Raw genomic sequence first — 27,935 nt, 5'->3', positions numbered from 1 at the left:
AACCGACTGAGCCACCCAGGCACCCCAAAGATTTTTTTATTTTTAAATAATCTCTACACACAATGTGGGGCTCAAACTCACAACCCCAAGATCAAGAGTCGCATGCTCCACCGACTGAGCCAGCCAGGTGCCCCGGACTCCTTGACCTTTATAAAAGTAGACATCAGTGTGTGCTAGGGAGCATAAGCAGTGTTCTCAGGGACAGAGAGGCCAAATGAGAGTTTGCCCATTGGACTCACCTTACTTGGAGCTGGAGAGAGAATGGGGGTGTGGATTACTCACTCACAAGGATTCTGAGAATGCAGTTTGGCCCCTGGTGACTTTGATCAATTGCTCCTCATGAGGCCTTTCTATTTTTCTTTGATCCTAGAAGCATCTGAGTGATACATCAGCCAATCTCTGCACAATGGCAACATATTTAGCCCCTCATATTTGAAGAAAATGTTAGCTAAGACAAACATAACTTTTCTTCAACTCAGCTTCCTACATCTGTCATGATCTTTGCAGCTCAGAAAGCAACAGTTAAACAGACTCTTTTGATTATTTGTTTTTTTTTAATTACAACATTTTTTATAGTTTGTACTTCCTTTTTTTGCACTCTTAAAGAGTTGCCATTAGATCGAAGTAGCTAGAATTTGAAAGTGAAAGCGTAGACTGCAGTGTTATAGACAGGAGAATTAGTGAAAGGTTCTCAGTATGAAAATATCTTTAATATCCTGCCTGGGTATTAAAGTGACAGGATGTTTCTTGGATAAGCTCTCATGAGTCTACAATAATTAGTTTTTATTATATCATATTGAACACAGCAGCCTTTTCCCAACATGGTGGTGTGCAAGGCTCTATATGAGTTTAGTCTTGCTTGTCTCGTTAGCTTCATCTTTCAATCCTTGCTTAACTTACGCCTTATGTTTCAGAATGTTAAACTCCTTCTAGTATGTTCAGCACCCCACACAGAAGACTTTAAGAAGAGTTCTTTATCTCCAAGTCCTTTTTACTCCTATGTTCTCTGTGGAGAATGTATTTTTCTCTTTCCCCACTCAGTGGTCACTGCTTCCAGGAAGCCTCCTGTTACTTCTTTCCTTACTCCTCCCCCGTCCCTGTTAGGATTCTTTTTCTTTGCCTCCTTAATATGGTTGCAGCTCTCTTTCATATGTGATATATTATTTTATTTAATTTATTTAAAAAAATTTTTTTTAAAGATTTTATTTATTTATTCATGAGAGACAGAGAGAGAGAGAGAGAGAGAGGCAGAGGGAGAAGCAGGCTCCCAAGGAGCAGGGAGCCGATGCGGGACTCGATCCCAGGACCCTGAGATCATGACCTGAGCCGGAGGCAGACGCTTAACCATCTGAGCCACCCAGGTGCCCTGTGATATATTATTTTAAAATGATAAGTTTACATATTTGTGTCTGATACATCAAACAAGCACCTAGAAAACTGAACCTGCTGTCTAATATTCTCTCTCTCTCTTCCTCCCTTTCTCTCTAATGGCCAGCACAGTTGACACAGTGAAGGTGTTTCCAGGGCCTAATGAAATTGTACCTGAACCTGAGAAAACAACCAGCTGAAACATTTCCAAGAAAGACAGGTGTGCAAACGATTCCTGCTGAGAATAGGTGCGATGCTGTTTACATTACTGCTCTTGAGCTGAGCTTCGCTTTCCCATTTCCTCAGAGTAAATATGTGTACATATGAGATAGAGACAGATGCATAGAATTTAAGTGCAGTGGTGCAATCATCAGATCGGAAAAATACAGGCTTTGTTGACCCCACCATATTGGATCTATTTTTAACTCTCAGTTTATTTTAGGTCAGCTTTAGTTTTCTTGGAACTGAGAAACACCACATATTTAACTGCACCGTTTTAAGGAAAATAGTGGAAATATAATGAGTAGGAAATGTTACTTCCAAACTCCTATTAATGAGTGTGCAAGGTCATTTTTTCCAATATCCTTTTTAACTGCGCAAACACTGAACACTTCTGGACAGCGTTTTTATTCCTGAAGAAGTAACTCACTGTAATTAACAAGAGTCTGAAAAGACTGAGGGAGAAAATGATTAGAAAGGTTTAAATATATTTTGTTTTTAATCTTTCTGAAATCTTGGTGATTGTTATTTGTTCAGATGGTAAATTTAAAGAAATCATTATTATTCCAAAAGCTGAGAGTCAAGACTTAGAGTTTGTAGAATCTGTTCCCTAAATTAATGTCACTAGGAAGTTAGCAAAAAGTGCATAATCTACCCTTCAGATTTCTGAATGGAAAAGAGAATGTTAAGCAGTCTGATCTATTTATTAAATGCACATGGATATAACTATTTTTAACCAGTGGAATTTGAGATGGCTAGAACATTTAAACCAAAATTCCAGGTGAATTATTCAAAACACAAAGAGTAACTGGACAAAAGAAGGTGACTCTGGATATATCATTCAAAGTAAAATGGAGTCAAGTTTTGCCAAAGCTCTGTAGAAGCCCAAAGCTTAGGAATTGCCAGTTCAGTGTGCAAAAAGGAGGAAGCATTGGGCTTCTGTGAGATCTTTTCTTAGCTAAGCAAGAGGCACATGTACCTTCTAATTATACATGTATTGGGCAGATTAATTAGAGTACCTACTACCATGAATTTTTGTTTTTTTTTGTTTTTAATAGCAGAAGCCACCCTGGCCAGTGCTTAGTGAAGTAGGGTCTGACTATCTATGCAGGGCCACCTGTGATGGGCTCAACTTGGCCCAACCCAAGCCAGATGTGAAGGACTTTGTCCTACGGCAAATAATAATTAGTTAAGCCAACCAGACTAGTTCCCTCCAAAATTATTTCTAGGGAATTCAGAAAAATTATTCTAGGGAATTTCCTCCAAAAAGATGGAGTAGACACAGAGATGGAAACAATGGCACTTTGAAAGAGAGACCACATGAGCTATGAGAGAAGTAGAGACCTCTTGAGACCTGCCTCAAGACCTGCCTAATGGTTGGATAGCTTTTAAGATCTGGCACTCACATATCTTTATATGTTCCCATTTTTCTTAAAGTGGCCTGAGCAAATCTCTGTTCCTGATAATCAAGGGTCTAGTTACCACACTCAAGGGATAAAAGATAGCTGCATAAAATCTTGTAGCCAATGAAGAGAGAGCAGTTGCTAATCAGAGACTTCCAACAGAGTGGAGAGAGAAGACGCAAGCTGCAAAATGCCAACTTCTTAAAAGCTCCACAAACAAATACCAGAGTCTCCTACCCAGCCCATCCTTGATGGCCCCATGGAAAAATGATCATGTTATGATCCACTGAAACCATTGAAGAGCATGTGACTAAGATAAAGACATAGAAGCTCTAGCAATTATTTGATTCTATTACATTGTTGAGAAGTCAGCTTCTGGCCAGAAGATAGGAAATTCTTTCCCCATGTTACACAAAATCTTTTGGCTTCCTGGAACTGCTATTTAAAATTTCAAGTACTGTATCTGGGTATAAATTAGAGGCATTAAAGATTTGTTTAATGTTGGCAAGTTCAGGCAGATAATAAATATATATTCCACTTAAGGTATTATTTTCTGGAGGGTAGTAAATATGCATTTGTGAAGTCTTTTTTTATGGAACGAACAGAGAAATATTTAATCAGTGCTTTGCCTTATACTGGTGGTGGTGGTGGCTGAGGATTAGAATGAGAGTGCAGATAATTATCAAGAGGAAGGTAATTTCTCTCTTTTAAGTAGAGAACCAATTTGGCTCTCTTAACTAGAGCTATTGCCTAATCAGTCAAACCAAGAGCCAGAATGGCAAGGGGATGGATATTTCATTAAGGATGTCAGAGATGTGTACTAATCTACAAATGCCCTTAGTAATAGGCTTTTGGATTTCACATAACTTACAGGAGTATAGCATTATAAAAAGAGATAAAAAAGATCACACACAACTAATTGTGCACAGATTTGTAAATTAAATAGTAAGCCCATGCATTTCAATTACATTGGCAAAGTCAATTACATATAATTGCAATTCTAGCTCATGTGCTTGCATAATTCAAACTTTATTAAAGCTTTACTACATGGAGCAAGTTTCAGCACATGGAAATACTTTTAAAGTAAATCTCTAATCATATCATACAATAAAAGTTTTTAAATTGCTTTTACATTTTGATGCAACTCCATCTGCCTCCAAAGTGGAAAACATGTTCAACTGTCTTTATAATTCACAAATCTGGTAAATTTTCCCTGAAACCAGCCAGAAATGTATATACTGTTTAATCACCAGTAACTCATGGATCAAGATGAAATACTTGCTTGGTTTTTCTAACTTTTTTCTTAAATTTTTTACTTAGATTCCAGTTAGTTAACATAGAGTGTAATGTTAGTTTCAGGTGTAGAATGTGTGATTCAACGCTTCTGTACTTCACTAGGTGCACATCATGACAAGTGCACTCCTTAATCCCCATCACCTATTTAATGCATCCCTCCACCAGCCTTCTCTCTGGTAGCCATCAGTTTGTTCTCTATAGTTAAGGGTCTGTTTCTTGGTTTGCCTCTCTCTCTTGTCACTCCCCCTTTGCTCATTTGTTTTGTTTCTTAAATTCCGCATATAAGTAAAATCATATGATATTTGTCTTTCTCTGACTGACTTATTTCACTTAGCATAATATTCCATAGCTCCATCCACATTTTCAATGGCAAGATTTCATTCCTTTTTATGGCTGAGTATATTCCATTGTATATATATACCACATCTCTGTCCATTTATCAATCGATGGACACTTGGGCTGTTTCCATAATTTGGCTGCTATAAACATCAGGGTGCATGTATCCCTTTGAATTAGTAATTTTGTATGCTTTGGGTAAATACCTAGGAGTGTGATTGCTGGATTATAGGGTAGTTCTATTTTTAACTTTTTAAGGACCCTCCATACTGTTTTCCACATTGGCTGTACCAGTTTGCATTTCCACCAACAGTGCAAGAGGGTTCCCTTTTCTCCACATCCTTGCCAACACCTGTTGTTTCTTGTGTTGTTAATTTTAGTCATTCTGACATGTGTGAGGTGATTTCTCATTGTAGTTTTGATTTGCATTTCGCTGATGATCAGGTATGTTGAGCATCTTTTCATGTGTTAGTTGGCCATCTCTGTGTTTTCTTTGGAAAAATGTCTGTTCTTGTTTTCTGACCATTTTTTAGTTGGATTATTCATTTTTTGGGTGTTGAGCTTTTTATGTTTTTTATATATTTGGGATACTAACCCCTTATGAGATATGTCATTTGCAAATAGCTTCTCCTATTCTGTAGGTTGCCTTTAGTTTTGATTGTTTCCTTTGTTGTGTAGAAGTTCTTTATTTTGAGGTAGTCCCAGTAGTTAATTTTTTATTTTGTTTTCCTTGCCTCAGGAGACATAGCTAGGAAGAAATTGCTATAGCTGATGTCAAAGAAGTTACTGCCTGTGTTCTCTTCTAGGATTTTTATGGTTTCAGGATTCACACTTAGGTTTTTAATCCATTCTGAATTTATTTTTGTGTGTGGTGTAGGAAAGTGGTCCAGTTTCATTCTTTTGCATGGAGCTGTCCAGTTTTCCCAACACCATTTGTTGAAGAGACTGTGTTTTCCCCTTTGGATATTCTTTCCTGCTTTGTCGAAGATTAATTGACCATATACTTGTGGGTTCATTTCTGGATTTTCTATTCTGTTCCATTGATCTATGTGTCTGTTTTTGTGCCAGTACCATACAATTGATCACCAGAGCTTTGTAATATAACTTGAAGTCTGGAATTGTGATGTCTCCAGCTTTTTCTTTTTCAAGGTTTCTTTGGCTATTCGGGGTCTTTTGTGAAAGTTCCTTACAAATTTTAGGATTGTTTGTTATAACTCTGTGAAAAATGCTGGTGGTGTTTTGATAGGGATTGCATCAAATGTATAGATTGCTTTGGGTAGTATAGACATTTTAACAATATTTGTTCTTTCAGTCCTTGAGCATGGAACATCTTTCCATTTCTTTGTGTCATCTTCAGTTTCTTTCATCAGTGTTTTATAGTTTTCAGAGTACAGGTCTTTCATCTCTTTGGTTAGGTTGATTCCTTTTTTTTTCCCCCCTGGGTATCTTATGGTGCAATTGTAAATGGGATTGATTCCTTAATTTCCCTTTCTTCTGCTTCAGTGTTGGTGTATAAAATGCAACATATTTCTGTACATTGATTTTTTTATCCTATGACTTTACTGAATTCATTTATCAATTCTAGTAGTGTTTTGGTGGAGTGTTTCAGTGTTTCTATATATAATGTCATGTCATCTGAATATAGTGAAAGTTTTACTTTTTCATCACTGATTTGGATGCTTTTTCTTTGTTTTTGTTGTCTGATTGCTGTGACTAAGATTTCCAGTACTATGTTGAATAAAAGCAGTGAGAGTGGACATCCCTGTATTGTTCCTGACCATAGAAGAAAAGCTTTTAGTTTTGCCCCATTTAGGATGATATTAGCTGTTGGTTGGGTTTTCTAACTTAATTCCTAAAAACCTCTGTGCTCAATACATTTTTTTATTACTATACGCTCAATTTATTGCAGCCATCTGGGTTGCATATCATAATCAATACATTTTTATTAGCTCTTCTTACATGTATGAATATAATGAAAACATAAATGAGTCTAAAGATCCAGACATAGCTCACAACATATAAAATATCTTTTTTTTTTTAATTTAAAAAATTCTTACTTTCTTATGTAAGAAGGGCTCCTTTGGCCAGGTTTGAAGTTTTGAATCCCCTTAGACCTGGGCCCTGCTAAATCTGAGATCCTGTGGACCTCAATCATCACAGACTCTGTTCTAGGTGGGTTTACCTCTCACCAGCTGTGTGCCTTGGACAGCAGTCTGTGTCTCTTTGGTTCTCAGTTCCTTATCTCTAAGTTGAGGGGTTGAGTACATCAGTGGTTTTCCAATTGTTCCCTATAAAGCCTTGGTGTAACTGTGACTACTCCTAGGGACTGCTGGGTGGGGTGGACGCAGTGGGCACAAGCTGCTGGGGGTCTGGGCTCCCATACTACCTGCTCAAAGGGAGCAGTTTTCCTTATGTCTACTGGATTTTACTGGACTTGCATGTGAACTTTCACTTGATGAAAGAGCTTTAAGGCCAAAAAATAAAAAGAAAAAAGAAAAGATTTGTAAATCACTAAACTAGATAAAAATCAAGGTTACTGTTTTGTTCAAGAGTTAAATTATTCCACTGCAAGTACCTGAATGGGTCTAGCATGAAATGGCTGTCAATAAATACCTGTTGAGTGAATAAACAGAGTTCTTGGCCTTAAGGGATTTATAATCAAATGAAAAATCTTCATCTTACAAAATACTGTAGTTAAAACAATGCTTCTTTTATCCTCTTGCTATTTTGTTTCTTAATCTTTGAATTTTGTAAGCGGCAAAAGAGAATGTCTGTTCTCCATCTTCAAATGTGCCCACACTAAAATGATCCCATTTAGATGAATATCAGATAATAAATTGCAGGCCACAGGATTGTTAATAGTTCCATTATTAATTTGTGTAGTACCTGTAATCGAGGTAGGCTAGAAATACTGACCTTACTTTATAAACATGGGTTATTTTTGGTGGGATTAATGAAAATCTTTCCTTCAGATGAAAAGCTCTTCCAATGGCATTTGCATGAATAAAAATGAAAATATCTTAGTATATTTTCTAAAAACTTCTGCAAAGCTTTCTATGAGTTGACATCAGAACAAGTATAGAAAACCATGGGGTTGAACAGTGTTGCAGTTCATGAAAGGCAGGGGCTCCTCGGTCGGTAGGTGATTGTCCCCTTGTTAACTCTGCATACATCTGTGAGGTCTACTTATTCAGAATATAACATTTCCCAAGTTTCATGGTAGTTCATAGCTACACCTGTTGCAACTACGTAGAATGCCCTTCCCACTTTCTTCATCCATGTTTGTCTTATTTAACCTTCACACTGTCCCACAAGCATAGCCTACTCCACCTTCATTTCCCATGTCAACCATTTTTATTTAGGTATTTCTTCTCCATGCCCCAAATCCTACACATATTTCTAATTTAACATGTATCCCATGGCTGCAACCATTTATTTACTTTTCTCTCTTGCTGACCATGCTAAAATCTCTTTTAGGGTAGGGATCATATCTTACTTATTTGACTTTGTGTTTCCAAACGCTTAACAAAAGTGCCTGGCATGTTGTAATTGTCCAGTGAATGATTTTTTTTTTCTGAAAAACTGTTGGTTTTGAGACTATTGTCCAAAAGTCACTATATCAATCAGAGTCCAGACAGAAAAGCAGAGACCATCCTAGGTTTTTCAAATAGAGCAAAATTTAATACAGGAAGTTGGTTTCAAGTGTATTAAAAGATGGGGCACCTGGGTGGCTCAGTCAGTTGGGTGTCCAGCTCTTGATTTCAGCTCGGGTTGTGAGCTCAGGGTCATGGGATCAAACCCTGCACGGGGAATCTGCTCTGGGCATGGAGCTTGCTTGGGATTCTCTCTCTCCCTCTCCCTCTGTCCCTCCTCTCATTCACATGCACACTCTCTCTCTTTAAAAAATTAAATAAAATGTATTGGAAGAGCAGAAGAATGAAGAGAGGTGTTTGAAGAACAACAAGGAATAAGGGATGATAGTCACAGACCAAAAGTAGGAAATATCCCTGGGCTGATCTAAGCCCATGATCTTGAGACAACACTTGCTGTTGCACTGTTGCTTCTGGATCTACTGGAGAGGTCTTCACTACCAGGAAGTGGTCACTCCCTGGGCTGCTGAAGTAGCCTCCACCTTATTTCCACCTTAACACCTGCCAAAAACTGCCTGCAGCTGTCATCAAACAAAAGACTTCTCTCTATCTCAGATTAGTGCTTTTTTTCTGGCAGATGTAACAAGAGGAGAGCTGACGAGAGTTTGGGGAATGTGGTTTTCAGACTTCCAGCCTCAGTGGTGCAGGGAGCAGGCACAGAGCTGAGAGTCAACAGTCACTGACACTTCCAGGAGTTCTCAGTGTCGGAGTCCATAGTGCTAAATATATTGGAGCTTTTCAGGAAAACAGTACTGCTTGATTAAAAAGCATGAATGTGAATATGTCAAAGACATCTTACCTATGCTAATCAAATGTACCCCTGCCACAAAAATGGGGGATAGGAGGCAACTTTATGAAGCTCATCAGAATTAATATTCAAAATTTTCTCAGTAGACTAGAACTAGGATTCACAAGTCAACAAGATAAAAATCTTACAGGAATATGTAAATGCAAAATTTTCATTTGCATTAAAAAAAACTCCCAAGTCTTTTCACTCATTTTACATATGGGAAGCTTATGAGCCATAAATGTGATATGAACCATATAATGAGGCTTCCAAAAAAATTAGCTACAATTCTTGGCTGCATTAATAAGAATATTGTTTCCACATCTAGGAGGGTAATAACACCACTGTACTCTATTTTGTTTAGATCTCATCAGTAGTATTAATAATTCCTTTTCAACTGTGATTTTTCTACATACAAAATACAAATTTATAGAGACGTACCTCAGTACATCATTTTGGCAAGAGGAAGAAATTGTAGTCTGTACATATGAGACACTCCACTTCACTGCTCTTTTTCTACCAGACTTCTGGTGAAGGCAAGAGGGACATCAGTACTTCCTCATTTTCACTCCAGATGGATGATTCTATGTTCTATTATGCCCAGTGCCACTTTTAATAACTTCTTTGTAATACTCATTTCTGTCATGAAATGAAATTTATTGATAACTTAAAGAAAAATAAAAAGCAATTCAATATAGAAACTCAGTTGCTATAAAAGAAGACATAAGTAGTTAGATGCTTGTTCCTTGTTACAATGAATACATTTAGATTTATAAATAAAAACAGTATTCAACTGAATATTTTCCACACTTTATATTTATATTTTGAAATAAGGGCTAAATAGGATCTTTATATTTATATTTGTTTTATGGCCCAGGATATCATTTATCTTTGTGAATGTTCTATGGTTGTTTGGAATGTTCTGTAAATGATAATTAGTCAACTCTGTTTGTAGTGTTGTTCAAATCTTCTGTTTTCTTACTGACTTCCTGTTTACTTGTCCTATTAATTACTGAGAAATTAGTGTTGAAATCTCAAATTATTTTACTTCTTTTAGTTCTGTCAGTTATCACGTATTATGATGCTCTGGTTATTAGAAACATAAACATTTAAGATTCTGCATTGTCTTGATGAATTGACATCTTCGTCACTCAGAAATGTGCCCTTTTTATTCCTGGGAATATTTTTTGTTCTGAAGTTTACTTTGTCTGATATTAATATAGCCCCTTCAACTTTCTTTTGCTTGATGTTTTCATGGTATACCTTTTTCTGTAGTTTTCCTTTTAATTCATTTGTTTCTTTATATTTAAGGTGCTTTTCTCATAAACAGCACTATAGTTAGGTCTTGCTTTTTTTTTTTTTATCTGACAATCTCTGTCTTGTAATTGGAGTGTTTAGTTTATTTGCATTTAATGTAAATATTGATATGGTTGGGGTTAAATCTGCCACCATCTTGCTATTTGCTTTCTATTTGTCCAATTTAATTTTTGTTCCTTTTTTTTTCTTGCTTCCTGATTTCTTTTGGATTAACCAGTTATTGTTTTTTACGATTTTATTTTTCCTTACCGCTGGCAGATCTGTGATATGTTTTATTTTTTTCAGTGGTTGCTTCGAGGTTTACGGTATACATTTGTAACCTATCACAATCTACTTTCAAATAATATTATACTCCTGCACATAGAATGTAAGCACCTTACAACAGGATGCCTCCATTTTCCTCCCCTTCTCCTTCACACTGTTGTTTCACACCCAGTATCATCATACATTGTGCTATTTTTTGCCATACATGCCCCACAATACAAACTGTTATTGTGACTTTAAATCATCAATTGCATTTTAAAAAGATTTAGAATGAGGAAAAGAAAAGGTCTTTTACTATGTTCCCACGTATTTATTGTTTCCATGTTCTTCATTCCTTTGTGTAGATCCAGATTGTCATTTGGCATTATTTTCCTTCTGTCTTTCATGTTGCTTGTAGTGCATTCTTCTGGTGATGAATCTTTTCAAACTCCAAAAAAAAAGTCTTATTTTGCTCTCATTTTTGATGGCTATTTTCTCTGGGTATAGAATTCTAGATAGAAAGTTTTATCTTCAGTACTTAAGATGTTACTCTATTGCCTTCTGGCCTGCAAAGTTTCTGATGAGAAGTCTGCTGCAATTTTTATCTTTGTTCCGCTGTATGTAGTGTGTCCTACCTACCATTTGGCCTCCTGACCTTTTAAGATTTTCTGTTTATCCCTGATTTTATGATGTTTCTTAGTTTGGTTTCTTTATGTTTGTTCTTCTTTGAGTTCCTTGAGAATCCTAAACTTGAGAGTTTATAGATTTCATCAGATTTTGACAGTTCCAACCATTATTTCTTTAAATATTTTCTGTTTCTCCCACCCATTCTATCTGGTACTATAGTTATACATGCTTTAGACCCTTGATGTTGTTCCATAGGTCACTGATGCTCTGTTTATTTTTTTCCAGTTTTTCTTTTCTTTGTGCTTCATTTTGGAGATACTATTGTTTCAAGTTTATGGATCTTTTTTTTCCTGCAGTATCTATCTGCTGTCAATCCCATCTAGTTTTTTTTTCCCCTATAAGTAATCATATTTATCATCAGTATTTAGTCAAAGATTTGAGAGAACTCTTTTACAGATCTTGGAAGCTCTCTCTCTTTCTCTCTGTGCTGCTCCTTCCTTGCCAGTCCTCTGCCTTAAATATTCTAGCCACCCTGGGCCTCCTTGACTCTGATCTCTGTCTCATTAGCTCCTTAAGACTACCAGGCTCCGTGCTGTGGCTTGGAAACCACCTCCAGGCAGTGAGCTGGGGCAACTATAACCCTAACCTCATTTGATCTGTCCTTTCAGGGATCACAGTCTGACCTGTACTGCCAATTGTCCAATCTGAAAACAGTTGTTTCCTATAGTTTGTTCAGTTTTCAACTTGTGCATGGTGGGAAGAGAATTACTGTAGCCACTAATATTTCACGGATGGAAGTGAAAGTCTAAATAAGTAAGTTTGAATGTTAATTTAGTATCACTGCTAATGCAGCAATTACAAGACCACACCGATATGGGTGGTCTCTTATTGGTGCCTCCAATACTAGAAGCATTTGTTGATGGGAATTTTCTTCAGTGGTCAGTTACTTTTGGTGTATTTCCAAAGTCTCAGTCTTCCCTCAAGTTACATGATTTTTGCATTCCTAGAGAATCACATATATGTTAATCTGGAGAATAATACTTTGTGTTTAGATGTAAAATGGAGTTAGGTTCTGGGCTCAGATAATATAAACAGGTTTTCCCTTTACAGAAAAGTCACATAGGGTATGAGCTCACAATCCCCTGTGTAGTCCTATGGTATAGCACCCTTGACCCTTATTGGAAACCATTCCCTACATAATTAGTACCTTCCACACTTCACATATTTTATCTGTTGTATGCATGACCATGTAGTAATTTTGAAACCTACATTCTATTAGAAAAGCAGTAAATACATTCTATCTTAGCTGCTTATCTTTCCCTTATCAGGGAAAGGGGAAGATACTTAATGTCTTACCAAGATAATCATGGTACTTTATAATGAGAGAATCTGTTTCTGGTTCTCCTTCCAAACAAATGACTCTTTCTCCAAAATGCAATGCAAAACACCCCATATCATCACAATTCATTCATTAATTCATTCAACAGCTATTTTTTGAGCTTCCAATATCTGCCAGCAGTGAGACTATATTAGTGATCCAGACAGACAAGGACCCCTGCCCTCCTGGAGCTTACATGTTTATTAAGGTTCATGGCAGAGAAACTGTGGCTACCAAAGGAAGTACTTCACATTTCTCTCAAATTGTAATGACAGAGTTTCCATATCACACATTTCCATTAACTAGTAAAACAGGTCACAGGAATATTAGAGTTTACAAAATAGGAGCAAAAGCCTTCATCCAAATTGTTTGGTCAAGATTCCATACTTAAAGACTTTACTTGGAAGAACGCATAACCCAAGTTGGAGACCAGACCTTCAGGCAAAGTTTGGATGATTTGCTTCGATTCTATTAATAGGTTCAAAGAGATTTTCAAATTATACTGTTCAACCCACACCTAGCTTTACTGAGGGAGAAGAAGCAGCCTGCTCTTTCATTGAGTTCATTTGCCCAGGATCATCTTGGCTTTTGAGAAATTACTGGTCTGGCTGAGATCTCACTTTCAGAACACACTTCTTAGATCTGGCCACTAGACTTCTGGATTGATGACCACTGGGCTTGTTTGGATTGATTCTCTGGGCTACCTGCTCTCTGATGTGGCCTCAGCCAGGGCCATCAGTAAAAATGCATGCTGTTCCACTGCCCCCAGTCGGCTGTAATGCCACTGTGGGACTGCGCTGGGAAATCAGGGATCTAAAACTCTATATAGTGTGCAGCCACAAAGATAAAGCTTGGTGTCAGGTGCCCCAGGTTCAAATCCCTGACTCCAGGTCTAGTTCGTATGGGTCCTGGGTTGAATCAATTAATGTTTTTCTGTAGATCAGTGACTCCAACTCTAAAGCAAGGACAATAATAACCATCTTCACGGGGTTGCTATCAGGATTATAATGAAATAATGTATATCAGAATGCTTTGAAAGCCACATAGTATGATATACTACATATATGCACTGCTGTTACGGTAAGTGAGTCTAAATGTGATTAAGTTTGGTGCCCAAGAGACAGTGAAGTAGTTGCACACAGCACCCAGCTTCCCTTCATTAGTGTGGAAGCTGCTGCCTGGGGTTCACTTCCTCGGGGTTGGGAGAGGTCCCTGTGTCGCTGTCTCAAACTGACCATCCTCAAATAGACCAAGACACAGCTGCGAATTACTTACCTTGCAGGATGGTGCCTGTCCTGGGGCTAACAGGGCATGCTTGCTCCTGTGATCTCTGCAGCCTAGTAAAGCATGATTATGGCTCGGCTTGCTGTGTGGGAGTCAGTGATACGATTATATCCTCCCTGACAGATGGCAGGCATGTGTTCCTGCACTAACGAGAAGTTCTTGCTGGATCATCAAAGTGTGTTTCTCATTTGGGGATTGGACCTCGCAGAATCTCATTCCTAGGCTTGAGGCTTCAGCATCTGTGTTTCATTGTCCGTCTGACCTCTCTTTAAACGAGATCTGGAAAGACACTTTTCCAGGAAGTCATCCATACACTGTTGACTTTTACTTTCTACTGGATCCCCTTCTCATTACCACAACAGTCACTGGCAAATACTAACTACCGTGTCTTGGGCTAATTGGCCTAAACTGGTTTATCAGATCTATTGACAAGCTCCTTTCAGTTTGTTTACTTAGCTTCAATTCTGTGTGTGCTGTTTTAATACTTTTTGTAGTCTAGACAAAAACATGCAAATCACAGTGTTTCCATCATATGATCGATATGCTAATAGTAATCCATTTTCCAGGCTCTGTTATGAATCAAATGCTTTGTATGGGTGATCTGATTTAATCTCCATATTGCTCCAGAGTAGGCGTTATTATTCTCCTTTTATGTATGAGGCTTAGAGGATATAATAACTTATAGCTACATAGTAAGTAATCATTAGGACTGGAATTGGAACCTAGGTAAGTTTGAATCCAGGTCTATGTTCTTTCCACCAAACCACGCTGGCTCTTGAATCTTCAGTTAGCCTTTGGCATGACACTGGAAATCAGTTCTATCTATGAGTTTCAGGTTAGGTTCCCTCTAGCTTTTCCATGCAGGGATGGAGGATACAGGTGTTTCCAATTTCTACAAACTAAGATGTTTCTAAAAAGTAAACTATGGAGCGGATGGTCATGAAGCACACTAAGCTCCCAGAGCTGTGTTCAGATTATCGATGGTGAGAAGTAAAGCATAATGCAATGAACAGTGTCAAATGGTAGATGGACCCTAAACTCTGACCGCCTTCAGTCTTTCTTACAGTAGACAAGCTAATCATTTGAAAACACAAATCCAATTACGTGTTTACCACAATGTATACATTTGTGTTCATTTGTGTGATTGGTAATTTTTAAGTTAATGGTAGTCCCTTCCGAGACTCTTAGCTGGACACAGCAGGAGCGTCTCTCTCGCTCATTTGGCACTGGATTCCTTGCCCAATGCAGCACCTGTCTGTGGTCCTTTAAACACCAGGGTAGTTCCTGATTGCAGACCTTTGTGCCGACCGTTCCCTCTGCCTGGAAAACCAGTCCCCAGGATGCCTGCATGCCGCTCTCACTTCATGCAAGATTTGCTCAGACTGTCCCTCATCCGAGAGCAACTCCCTGACCACCGTTCCTAAATAACACTCCCTGCCCCTACCCTGGGCCCATCACCTCCCAGTCCTTTGCCTTTTTTATTCAAATAAAAAAATTTTTTTTAGCACAAATCACTGACTGACATTATACTCTCACTTCTAAAAATCATCTGTCTTCCTCCACTACATTATAAGCTTATTGAGGGCAAGGACTTTGTTTTATTTACTGCTGCATCCTCAGCCCTTAAAACAGTGCCTGGAAATAGTAGGTGCCTTGTCAGTATCTGATGATCTAATCAGTTAATAAATAATTGAGTAAAGATTTATCGAATCAATGAACAATTCTCAAAGTGTGTCCCTCAATCCCGTCCGTAGCAGGTGCCGCGCGTGCCCTGTGCCACACCGCTTGGTCCGCCTCTGCCTGCAGGTGGTTGGCGTGGCCTGATTCCTGTGCGCCTCGCTGCTGGTTCACCTCCCACAACTTTGCTGCAGAGGGCTTCCTCAGAAGTTGTTTGCAAAGTTGCCCCACAGCCTGGAAATGCTGGGGAGTTGTCATCTCCAGGGGCGACCTTCCACCACGAGAGGAAGGGAGTCAGCGGATAAATGCTCGGGATGTACTGCTGTAGACGGATGATTCTGTACCTGTCACAGGGTTACTCAGTGCCCAGCGGGCCTGCGTCCGCAGTGATACGTAGCTTATAGACCCTCTTCGTGCTGCTCCTGTCCTCCCCCCTCTCTCTGCCTGCTCCTTTGCTCTCTGGCTTCCTTGGGTCTCCTCTTAAGCCATCCGCCTCCACGTCTTTGCACCTGGCAAATCCTCTTGCCCTTTTCAACACCGTATCAACGATCCAGATGTGAATATTGACGGTATTGTTTGTCAGATTCCCATGAAAATGCCACTCGTATTTTGTGTTTCTATTGGGTTTTATAGTTACAAGTGCTTTTACTCAGGTTGAACAACAACTTGATTCCCTAATAGAATCCCTAATAGAATCATGATCCAAATAAAATAGTCAAAGTATCTTGAAAAATTAGTTAAATTCAAGACATAAAGTCAAATAGGAAAAACTGAAAGAGACAAGTCTTAGGTTGAAAAAAAATATCCCATATATACACGTATGTAGAAGGGAAAGAAAGAAGCCACCCCTTACTGTGGTGGGTTTCCTTCAGCAGGCAGCTTTGATATTCCAACACGAAGGTGGCGATTCCCGGAAGCTAAGTGCCCTCGGTTCTTTGCCTATCACTTTGTGGCAGCTCTCCAGATAGCCACATCGAGGTCAACATACTTCCCATGGCATCAGCTTTAAAAAGGAGGCCTAGAGCCAGGCTGTGTCTGTAAATGCTCAACATCCAGTTGTCTAGAGGAAGATCAAGCCCTAATTTGCAGCATATGCCTATTTCCGTGGCATAAATACTTTCACCATAGCTGATTTCAAGCTCCCAGTGTGCAGGCACTGAATGTGGGGCTGGAGAGAGAGGCACCCTTGTGACCTCATGACCAGGTAGGGCCAGCCGCCGCTCTCCACAGCTAGCAGCACCTTCTAAAAGTAGAGAGGGTCACTTTATTTTCTCATCAAGTGCGGCTCCAGGGAGTTGGGCAGTAACACTGGGAACTTTTAATCAATCCATTCAATGAAAAGCTAACAACATAGATGGATGTACAAAATATCGAATGAGTATCGGTCTATATTCGGGGAGGTTTGCCTTCGAGCTTTAGGAGCTTTGTAGTTTTATGGATTTTTTCCCCCTAAAATCCTTGGCTTCTGTGAGATACTATAGGTCTTAAAAAATAGAGGATTTCACTTGTTAGTCCATTGTGGGAAGGCCAGATCGACACAAACAAAATGGAAGAGACCCTCACTTTACTTCTCACATGGGACTTCCTTGGAGAAGAGATGTCAGTGGGAAGTTAACACTAATTAATTGGAATTTCCCAAAGTGCACATCCCTCAAAGGACCTGAGTTCACTTTAACAAGAGCCCCCGTGTGATAACATTGATGAAGTACCAAAGGCTCTGTCCTAGCAACAGGCTAGTCTCTTATTACAGACACTTCCCTGGAACCTCTGGGGGCATTTCCGCTTGGACTACACCTCTGTATGTTCTCTGCTCGTGACACAAGTGTTCCCCAGAGGATATGGCCGTGGATGTCACTGGACACGTGTGCATGGGCCAGTCCCTGCTGGGGAGTTATCTGTGTGCACCCAGGCGTGCCATGCCCTTGTAGTAAACCACCTCTCAGTGATGAAAACCCCAAAGACAGATGTTTCCTACTGAACACAGCATGCCATAGAAAGTTCCATGAGAAATGTAAATAAGCAGATTTTGAAACAATATTCAGTTTATGAAAGGTTTCTCCAGAATAATAGCATCTCTTTATTAAAATCAGAACATAAAAGGACAACTGTTGTAGCAAATGTTCTAATTTAGAAGTTTCCTCCACTTATTCCAGATTGAGACCAAGAGATTGTATAAAACAACAAAAGCGGCCAATGGAAAGACCACGCAAATATTGAGTCAATGATTAAAAGGAGCCTTAGGAAGAAGCCTGTGAATATTCTTAATTATTATCAGGTCTCTAGGACTTTGTGTACTTTCACTGAACTTGACAATGAACAAGAAGCTGATTGCTTGCGATACAGAGCTCTCTTGACAAAGCTAAGTTGATTTCCCCCCCTCTTTTAATAAAACAGTTTTTTTCATGTTTGGAACCATAACACTTCTCTAACACCCTGTTTGATTTTTTTCCTGAAAAATAATCCCCCAATACAAAGCCCATTATTAAGTTCAAGAACAATAACTCTTAAGACATACTGAATACCTGCCTTATATGTTGTGATATATTTAATGTGTACACACTCACAGTCCTCTAAGATGGATATTATTACTTGCAGACTCCTGTTTATGGGTGAGGAAAGTGACCTGTGCACAATCATCTGGATAAGTGAAAATGAGGAAGGTAGGGCTGGAATTCATGCAGTTTTTTTCTTTACTACAGTAGGTCTTCCTAAGAGGGTCAAAGGAACTACCACCACCCCCACGCCCCCACCCCTACCCCCCACCCACCCCCGCTTAATAGCACTGTGTGGGAGATTCCTTGTCCGTTTCTGACATTTTTATCCTGGCAAAGATTGCTTGTTCAAATCAAAGGTAGCAATAGTGGGGGAAGGCAGCAGGGAGAAAGTGATGGGAGGCTGAGTTTTTATAAGACAGAGGGAGAGCTAGAGTTTGTGTGCAGACAGTTCTACTTGTTATTAATATTTTACTACATTGATTTTGTCACCTCCTGATCTCCTTCCCCCATCCCAAGGTGAGCTATGGCTTCAGCTTCTGGGCTCTCCCAGGAGGGCATGGGTCCTTTAAATCAGGGGGCCACAGGGGCTCCCCCCTGAGGTTCTAACCATCTGGAGTGGGACTAACTCACACATGACTCCAGCGGCCAACACAGAATATAACAATGCCATTATTTCTTTCATTTCCTAAAGAATGTTCCCAAGGGGCTAGTTTCCTCAGTGAAATAATTCCACCATTGTGGAAGGCATCACATTTTAGTTATCAAAAGCCAAAGAGCATTAAATGTAATTCTTACGTGACTATGACTGTATTTGATAAAGCAAGTCTTTTCTGTGTTTCTGTAAAATTTGAGTTTGGTTCTCTAGTGCCTGATTCGAAACTGCATAGCCATGTCTCCTGGGCCTGTGTAAGCCCTCACCTGATACCTTGCCCACCACGTCAGTTGTTCCCTCAAGCAATCTTCTCTCACGTGACTCAGGAACCTAACCTGTCCACAAACGAAAATCACCTCAGTTCCTCACACGCCCCTGAGGGTGCTCTGTAGGTAGAGTCAGGCAATTCGGAACTGGGCAAATAAAATTACTTTCTGTAGTGTTTTCTATAAGCTGACTTGCTTGCTGTGGCCATGGTTGAATTATCTCCAGATATCAATGGGTGCTTTTTTTTGTAGGACTGTGAAGCAACCTGCATTCAGGAAACGATTTCAGTGCATCGGAAACAGAGTGGGAGAGTCACTGTCGACAGGTAATTAGTATGGACACCAGCCATCAAGAGAGTTTCCCTAGTGGACGCTATCCAAGGATCTCTTTTATCTTAAAGCTATTAGAATTGGAGGTGAGAATTTCCTTTGTTGAGCAGGTTCCACTTCTTATTTCTTCTTTTTTTTCCCCTCTTATATATTTCTGTCCACTTAAAATGATAATTCACATTTCCAGTGCTTTGTAATTAATAGATGACATTCACATGCATGATCCTATAGTTCCTCGACTTCATTCTGTGAGTCAGGCTGGCATAATTATACCCATTTAATAAGTGAGGAAACTAAAGGGCAGAGGTCTTGTGACCACACGAAGTTCACATGATGTCGCAAATGTGCCATCAGCTGGAAGCCAGGTCATGTGAGTCTCCCTCAGCTTGCTTTCCGCTAGACTCAGGAGCAACTGGTCTGTTCAGAGCTGGGTTTGGGGGTTTTTGTTTTGTTTCTTGGGGAGTGAGGTTTTGACCCACGAAGTAAGAACATAGTTATCAGCTAGTCATAAAAACACAAACTAAAAAATAAATATCACTTTCCACAATGTTAGGAGAGCAAATGTTCCATGCCACACAGTATAATCCTGTGTCCAACCCCATTTGGCATTTCCGTGGAAACATATATTTAAATGATGGTATCATTCTCATGACACTTAACTGACCAGGTCTGGAGTAATGCATTTGGACAACTCCAGATGTTATTCTTCTGGTGGGTCATTTCCCCTCATTGTGTCCACAGAGTGGTTACTGAAACACAAAGCTATCCCTGTAGATTTCTGGTACCTGATTGAAATTTTCCTGGACGCTCTGTTACTTCCTGGCAGCAATTTAATTGATGGAGAACTGTGAGCTGAATATGCTTTCTGGTTTTGACATGTCCTCAAGTAACAAGATGCTTTCCCCCCAAACCTAACAGCATATACGACATATACAGAAAGATCTGAAAATCTCATTCAATAAAGTCTGTTTGAAAAAGTGTTCACCACAAAATTCTATTTTGACAGCTGTTTGATACAGAAACAGCTAAAATGAACCTACTCCAACACCTTAAATTTTATATTTTTGAATCAATGGATTGTACAAAATTGCCTCACCTGAATTCATTCATTGTTTGTGAGTTCACATTTTCAAACTGAAATATTTATCTTGCACTACAATCACAAAAGTCTATAGAAATGTTTAGTCATGCTTTTCTAGGGAGTTGTGATGGATTGTAGAAGAGAAGAGATGTTGAATTATAATTCTTTTTTTGCTGATTCGTTAGGCTGGCCACTCATCTCTGATCCATGTTTGACCTTGGTATATAGAACTTTACTCCTTGGTATTGTTAAGGATTTCAGCTCCATGGGCAGTTTTTAAAAAAAAATATAATAGCTTTATTGATATATAATTTAAATATCATACAGTTCACCTCTTTAAAGTGTAGAATTCAGTGGTGTTTAGTAAGTTCCCAGAACTGTACAACCATAAACACAATCAATTTTAGAATATTTCAGCACCCCCTGAAGAAACCATACATGCATTAGTAGCCCATAGGCAGTCTTTTGCATATGATGATTATACCTCTGGAAATTCTCCTTAAATCCAGTAGAGTAATACATGTGTTTATCCCTGAAAACAAACAAACAAACAAACAAACCATAAAACCCAAAGACAAACATAAGAAGAGGGGAGATGACAGCAAGTGATTCAAAGTGATTTTGGAAACTGAACAGCGAAAGGGTGAGTTGTTACTGACTTAGATAGGAAACGTTGAAAGCTAACCAGTTCGCAACAAGCTAATTTGTCCTGCAGAACCCCAGACAGGCTCAGAAATTGGAGGCATCTGAAGATCACCTGAAAGCAGGGGTGTTAAATGGGCTGTCGAGTAGACTAATTTTGGGGGAGTTGGTTGAAAAACTTTAGAGGAAGAAGTCATGTTTCAGTTTGAGTCTGAAGGCAGGACAAGACCCATTGTTCTAGCTCAAAAGCAGGTAGGTAGGATAAATCGCTCTTATTCAGGAAGAAACCAGCAGTTTTGTTCTATTCGGGTCTTCAGCTGATTGGTTGAGGCCTACCCACACTAGGGAGAATAATCTGCTTTACTTAGTCTACCATTTAAATGTTAATGTTGAATGTTAATATCATCTAAAAACCACCCTCACAAACAAACAAAGTAATGTTTGACCAAATATCTGGGCACTCCATGACCCAGTCAAGCTGATACATTGAACTAACCACCACTGTCAGCTTATGAAGTTTTCTTCTTTGCATTAATCCTGCCTTTAAGTGTAGGGAGTGTATTTTATTTTTCCAGTCCTTTATAGAGTTGTTACATAGAGGTAAAACAGAAAGCATTTTAATCAGAGCAATAATTATAACTTTTTAAACTTTGGTTTGCTAACCTTATATATGGTCAGAATATTTGTAGAGCATTTTTTTTGCCAATGTGAAACAAAGACAAATAGAAAAAAAACCTTTCTCTTTCCCAGAAAAAAAAAATAGTGATAACTGTAGAAACAGTTGCCAATTTAAACTCTAGATGAAATTTCGTAGGGATGCCCAGCTCCTCTCTTCTGCCAGAAAAGCACTTTTGGTGTAGCTCCAGGCCTAGGGATAGAATGGGCTTCCCAGAGTGTTCCAGCTGTAGCTGAAGAATTCAGGAGTGTTAGATACTCTGAGTTACCAAAACACGAAGGCTGTAGGCAAAACCTATGCTTTGGAATTTCTCCCTGACCCGTCTGACTTCTCTCCCCCACAAAACAGAGTTCATGCTTGCCGGGGATATTCTAGTTCTTCAGGATTACACGTTAATCCGTACAACATAATTACCTTGCAACAACTTAGTTCCCTTAAATGTGCTGAAGCATGTGAGGAATTTGACAGTGCTGGTGGTTAAGGTTGGCGTTTGTTTATACCAACCACATACATCATTAAGAAGCTTAACTTAGCAAAAGCCCAAATGCTGCAGAAACGTCATGGTAAAAATGAAATCCTATCACCAGACATATCTTACGCAGGTAGAAAGCTCCGACTTTTTTAATGAGTCAGGGAGTCGTTCCCCTTGGGCTAGGGCATGGTTAAGTTGAAGGCAGAAATGACATCATCCTGACTGTGTTTGGGCATTTGACCACACGTGCCATGTACGTTGCATCCTTCATAACAGAGGGAGTGATTTTATGTCTCTCACCGTAAGAAGGAAAAGACATCAGGTTTAAATTGAATTAAGTGCAGATCATTTTCAAAGCCTTAAAACTGTGGCTTCTAGAATTGAACTCAGAGAATTAATAGCCTGTATCTGAACTGGCTCGGGGAAGATTGGAAGTTGTCCACATTTTCGCTTTCTCTACCCACACATGGTGCTCTTGACACCACAGAATGTGGGGGTTCCGTGACACAGAGGTTTGCTGACACCCAGAAACCCAAAGTCTCTGCAGACAGTTGGCATGGTGATACGGTGTTAGTGGAGGAGGTCAGAGACATGCAGGCGGCTGTGCGGGTAAAATGTTGAGCCTCCATGGGTGATAAAGAAAATGCAGTTTCATTTTTTCTGATCTTGCACTTTGCTCAGGAAGGGAAAGGCATGGGATGGGGCAAGAAACTTAAAGATGAGGCAGAACCCCAAATCTAATCCTGGCTCACTATTACCTGACTCTGTGACTTTACACAGAAAATGGAAGCATTTTGGAAATTGTAAAACATACACAAACTTGCAAGTTTTAAAAATAAGTTGTATTCTCTTTAGAGAGATAAAGGATAATAGGAAAATAAGTGGTTTTGGCAACAGAGAGTTCAGGATCTGATTCTTGGCTCTGCGATAGAATTTCTGAATTGTCCGGGCAAGTTACTTATCTCTTAGGGATTCCATTGCTTCACTCTTAAATAATAACAGCTATCTCACAGAGTTAGGTGTGAATTAATGACATGATATTTGTAGTGCAGCTAGATCATTGCCTAAAAGATGGGAAGTACTCAGTAAATAGTAAGGATTATTATTATCTGTAAAAGGAGCAGGTTGGCTAACATGATATATAAGGTCTTGTATAACTTAGAAAAATTCTATGTTATTAGCAACTCCTCTGCCCCGTAATGATGTCCTTCTTACTTCAGACTTTGCAAGAACATCAAGCTTTTCCCCACTACATTGGAAATTCCTTCCAATCTCTGTGAATTGGCACCACATTTTACCAAGCTGTCCAATCAAATACAATGTCCTTCTTCTATTTGATTGGTATCCTTCAAATCCATTCCCTTTCCCCCATATCCACTGCTATGCACTATTGGGACAGTTATTGTCTTTTCTATGAATTATTGCAGTTGCCTTTTACCTGGCTTCCTACCTTCCAGATTCGCACTGTATCAGTGGCTAAATGGACTCCAGGTATGTTTACCCCCTCAGCCTTCACGGCAGCTGGGCAGGACCAGGGGCCACTTCTTTCTGTTCCCTTGTTCCCAGTTTCCATGGATGTCATGGAGGAAGACTCTGGGAAGCGCTGGTATCTAATCCACTGTCTACACAGCAACTGGGTTGATTTTTTTTTTTTTAAGAGAGGTAGAGGGGGTGTATAGGGACAGAGGGAGAGGGAGAGAGAGAATCTGAAGCAGGCTCCATGTCCAGTGTGAGGCTGATGCAGGGCCCCATCTCACAACCCTGAGATCATGACCTGAGCCAAAATCAAGTGTTAGACATTTGGGGCGCCTGGATGGCTCAGTTGGTTACGTGTCTGACTCTTGATCTCAGCTTAGGTCATGATCTCAGAGCTGTGAGATGGAGCCCTGCATCAGGCTCTATGCTGGGCATGGAGCCTGCTTCAGATTCTCTCTCTTCCTCTCACTCTTCTCTTCCCCACCACCCCCCTCCACTTGCTCACTTGAGCTCTCTCTTAAAAAAAGTCAGACGCTTAACCGATTGAGCTACTCGGGTGCTCCCCAGTTGATCTTTGAAAGAAAACATGTAATCATGTTATAATAGTCAGTGGTTCCTCATGTTGCCCTTAGGATGGATTAAAATCCCTTAGCCTGCCAGATAAAGTTCACTTCGTCAGCTTTAATTTATATCAGACTTGCCAGACTTTATCTTGATAATGTATTATCCAAATTCTTTTAATTCCTTTTTTAGGATACCAACAAGTTAGCTTGGAGAAGTGAGCTTACAGAATTCTCTCACACTATAGAGGGGAAACTCCTGCCCCCAATTATAGATGGAGTCAGAAAGGAAGAGGACAGGACGTGGGGGAGGAAAAGAAAAGGCCACTCATTTCTGACCTTAGCGCTGGTGGGGAAGAGAAGGGAAACAGAGTATGCGAAGGGGAGGTTAAGTATGGAGAGTCAAAGGTCGGTGCAAGTCTCTGAGGGGGTGAGGGCCCATTCAGTCAGTGGGTTATACCAAGAGTAAGGAAGGGAGATACTGCCAGCCATCGTAGGATGTGGCCTCAGAAAAAACGTGGCAGTGTGGCTACTTTCTGAGGTTCAGCCTCAGTTCCTGTGTGGGAATGAAGCTAATGCTGAGGTATGGCCGTGTAGCCTGGGCATGGCTCAGTGGAGCCCAGAGCACTCAGCTCAGGGAAGGCAGATGGTGGGAGCCCACGTGAGGTGCAAACAGCCACAGAGCCCTTCTGGTCCCGACCAGGCCGAGAGGACCCCATCATAGATTCTGCCAACACCTATGATGACAAGGAACTCTGGAGTCATGTTGTGAACCCCAGTGTCTCCCCCAGACCTCAAAGACACTTCCGTCTCACACCTTTGTTCTTATATACCTGGATAGCATTTCAAGAAAGAAGCAGAAGACAGGGAGGCTTCTTGAGACACTAGGCAGTTTTTCCCAAGAGAGACTTGGCATTCCCTAAATGGTCTGTTTAAATTATTGGATTGAACTATTATTATTATTATTATTATTATTATTATTATTATTATTATTATTATTTTGAGAGAGGCAGGTGAGTGGGGGGTAGGAGTGCAGCAGAGGGAGAGGGAGAGAGAGAGAATCTTAAGAAGGCCCCACACCCAGCACAGAGCCCAACTAGGGCTTGATCTCACCACCCTGGGACCATGACCTGAGCCAAAATCAAGAGTTGGATGCTTAACCGACTGAGCCCCCCAGGAGTCCCTGGATCAGACTGTGCTTTTAATTTGTTTTTCTATTTACTAGGCTTAGGAAAAAGACAAACTAAAGAAAGTACATTTTTTTCTGCACATCTCAGTTGGAGTCTGTGAAATGTTTTGTACACCTGCTATACGTGTAAAGCTCAAAGAAGAGTGGTGGGATAAGTTAGAACACAAAACTCTCAGCCCCTCTTTCCCAGTTTCCCCCTTTCTCCTGCTTCTAAGGTTTACAACATCAGTGGAGAATAGAAGGCAACGTTTGAGGTTCCAGTTTGGGCAGCCGATTGATGCTGCTGTTAACACACACTTGACGAATAGATTTGGATCTAGGAACAGGATTGTGAACTGTGCTTGTGACAAGTTTAACTGGATGTAACTGTGCATTATCAATGTCAAGATATATTTTGGAAGTTGGTGGGGGGACACCTGCTTAGGCAAGGGATTGGGACAGGAGGTATGGGCAGGAGAGGAGTCAATATAGGAGTGATAAGAGAAGTTATTGGGATGGATGAGATCTCCCTGGAACGCAGTAGGAAGAACATATATTGATGGTGAGGAAAGGGTCAATGAAGGAGACTGAGAAAGAGGACTTGTGAGTAAAATGGTCGATTGGGAAAAGCAAGACGTTTTGAAAAGCAAAAGAAGAGAGAGTTTCCAGAAAGACTCTGTGGTAAGTTCGGTCAAATGACTTAATTATTGATTGATTCAGCAGATATTAAGTGCTTATCATGTGGCTGGTACGGTATCAGGCTCTGGGGAGGCAAAGATGAAAAGACAAAAGACAACAGGTGCAAGGTAGTTGGGTGGGGTGTGAACCGGGAAGGAGGGTGGGGATGCTTCACTTCGTTTCGTTTCGTTTCGTTTCATTTCATTTCGTTTCATTTCATTATATTTTTATTTTTTTCAGCTTTTATTGAGGTATCATTGACAAATGGCAGTTAAAATGATAAGATATTTGAAGTGGACAAATGGTGATTTGATATATACACACTAAGGGCTCCCCGGGGTTGAGTCACTTAATAGATCATATCCATCACCTCACATACTTACTTTTTTTTTTTTTTTGACAAGAACATTTAGGTTCTATTCTCTTAGCAAACTTCAATGATACAGCACAGTGTCATCAACTCTGGGATGCTTCTTTTTAGACATAGAGGGCGAATATATAAATGAAGAAATGTTCTGTGATGCTGGTAAATTTCAGAACCTCTCTGGGCCATTTTTGTAAAACAGAGAATTACTGTTGGGATTAAATCAGCTCATACTGCCAAAGGCCTCAAGGCAGCTGAAGGGATTCCCTCCCAATGGACGGTGTTGTCTTGGTGAAGCAGTGGAGAAAATTCTCCCAGAGTGAGACCGAGAAGTCGGGGACCACGACTTCTAAGGTCATAACTAACTCCGTGGTTCAAAGATATTTTTTCCCCCTGAAGTATTTTTTTAGGCCAACGGTTTCATCCAAAACTGAAGTCTCTCTGTACTGAGCCCAAGAACAACAGAAGTTGTAGTATAATAATAAGCCTTGACAGGAAAACAGTACCCAAAGGAACTGTCCCCGGGATGGGAGGAGGCTTTCTTCAGTGGTGTTGTCCCTTCCCTAACACCCCCCCAACTGACCTGGGTCTGGTCCAGCCTGAGGATTCTGAACTGAGCTTACCGTGGAAGGGGATGCCACTAGGGGTGGGGGTGGGGCGATCGTGTCTTTGCCAGTCTACTTCCAGGTCCAGTCCATACGTGGGTTTCCTTTGCAGCAGGCCTGGGATTTGGTTAGAACCAGTAAGAGGGAGTAAGGGATAGGCATGATATAGAATATTTTGATATACAGTGTATATCCACAAGGTCCACTTAGGGTGTGTGTGTGTGTGTGTATATATATATCTATATCTATACCTATATCTATATCTATATCTATATCTATATCTATATATAGTTTTTGAGAGGGGGAGGAGGGAGGGGCAGAGGGAGAGGGAGAGAGAATCTTCACCAGTAAGAGGGAGTAAGGGATAGGCATGCTATAGAAAATTTTGATATACAGTGTATATGCACAAGGTCCACTTAGGGTGTGTGTGTGCGTGTGTGTGTGTGTATGTATAGTTTTTTGGGGGGGGAGGGGCAGAGGGAGAGGGAGAGAGAATCTTCACCAGTAAGAGGGAGTAAGGGATAGGCATGATATAGAATATTTTGATATCCAGTGTATATGCACAAGGTCCACTTAGGGTGTGTGTGTGTGTGTGTGTGTGTGTGTGTGTAGTTTTTGAGAGGGGGAGGGGGGAGGGGCAGAGGGAGATGGAGAGAGAATCTTCCGATGCGGGACTTGATCTCACAACCCTGAGATCCAGGACTTGAACTGAGATCAAGAGTCAGGCACTTAACCAACTGAGCCACCCGGGCACCCCCCAGTAAGGGTATGTTTTAATGGATTTTTAAATAAGTACCCAGTTCATTCCCTTGTTTTTCTATTTAAGAAACATCTTTCAAAAGCATATAATATGCATATAATATTCCTATCCTAAAAAATTACTTA

At 40.0% G+C, this 27,935-nt stretch overlaps 1 protein-coding gene and 1 long non-coding RNA gene across 2 annotated transcripts in view; both read left to right on the top strand.

Annotated features, from left to right (window-relative positions):
- The window catches only part of LOC135365630 (uncharacterized), a 40,188-nt gene extending 22,161 nt beyond the window's left edge, over positions 1–18,027 (top strand). The window contains exon 7 of the long non-coding RNA XR_010413813.1: positions 17,739–18,027. This is a non-coding gene — a long non-coding RNA (uncharacterized LOC135365630). The remainder of the gene's footprint in view (positions 1–17,738) is intronic.
- A 153-nt stretch (positions 18,028–18,180) lies between these two features.
- CNKSR3 (CNKSR family member 3) overlaps positions 18,181–27,935 on the top strand; it is a 122,962-nt gene continuing 113,207 nt past the window's right edge. Inside the window, exons 1-2 of the mRNA XM_054505606.2 lie at positions 18,181–18,245; positions 19,251–19,324. The gene's annotated coding sequence lies outside the window, so the exon portion shown is untranslated. The remainder of the gene's footprint in view (positions 18,246–19,250; positions 19,325–27,935) is intronic.

Source organism: Mirounga angustirostris, unplaced genomic scaffold, assembly GCF_029215605.1.
Source record: "Mirounga angustirostris isolate CCGP_5_RB_7025 unplaced genomic scaffold, mMirAng1.0.hap1 SCAF_8, whole genome shotgun sequence".
Taxonomy (NCBI): domain Eukaryota; kingdom Metazoa; phylum Chordata; class Mammalia; order Carnivora; family Phocidae; genus Mirounga; species Mirounga angustirostris.
The sequence above is the reverse complement of the archived record's forward strand: the minus strand, read 5'-3'. Positions and strand labels throughout refer to the sequence as shown.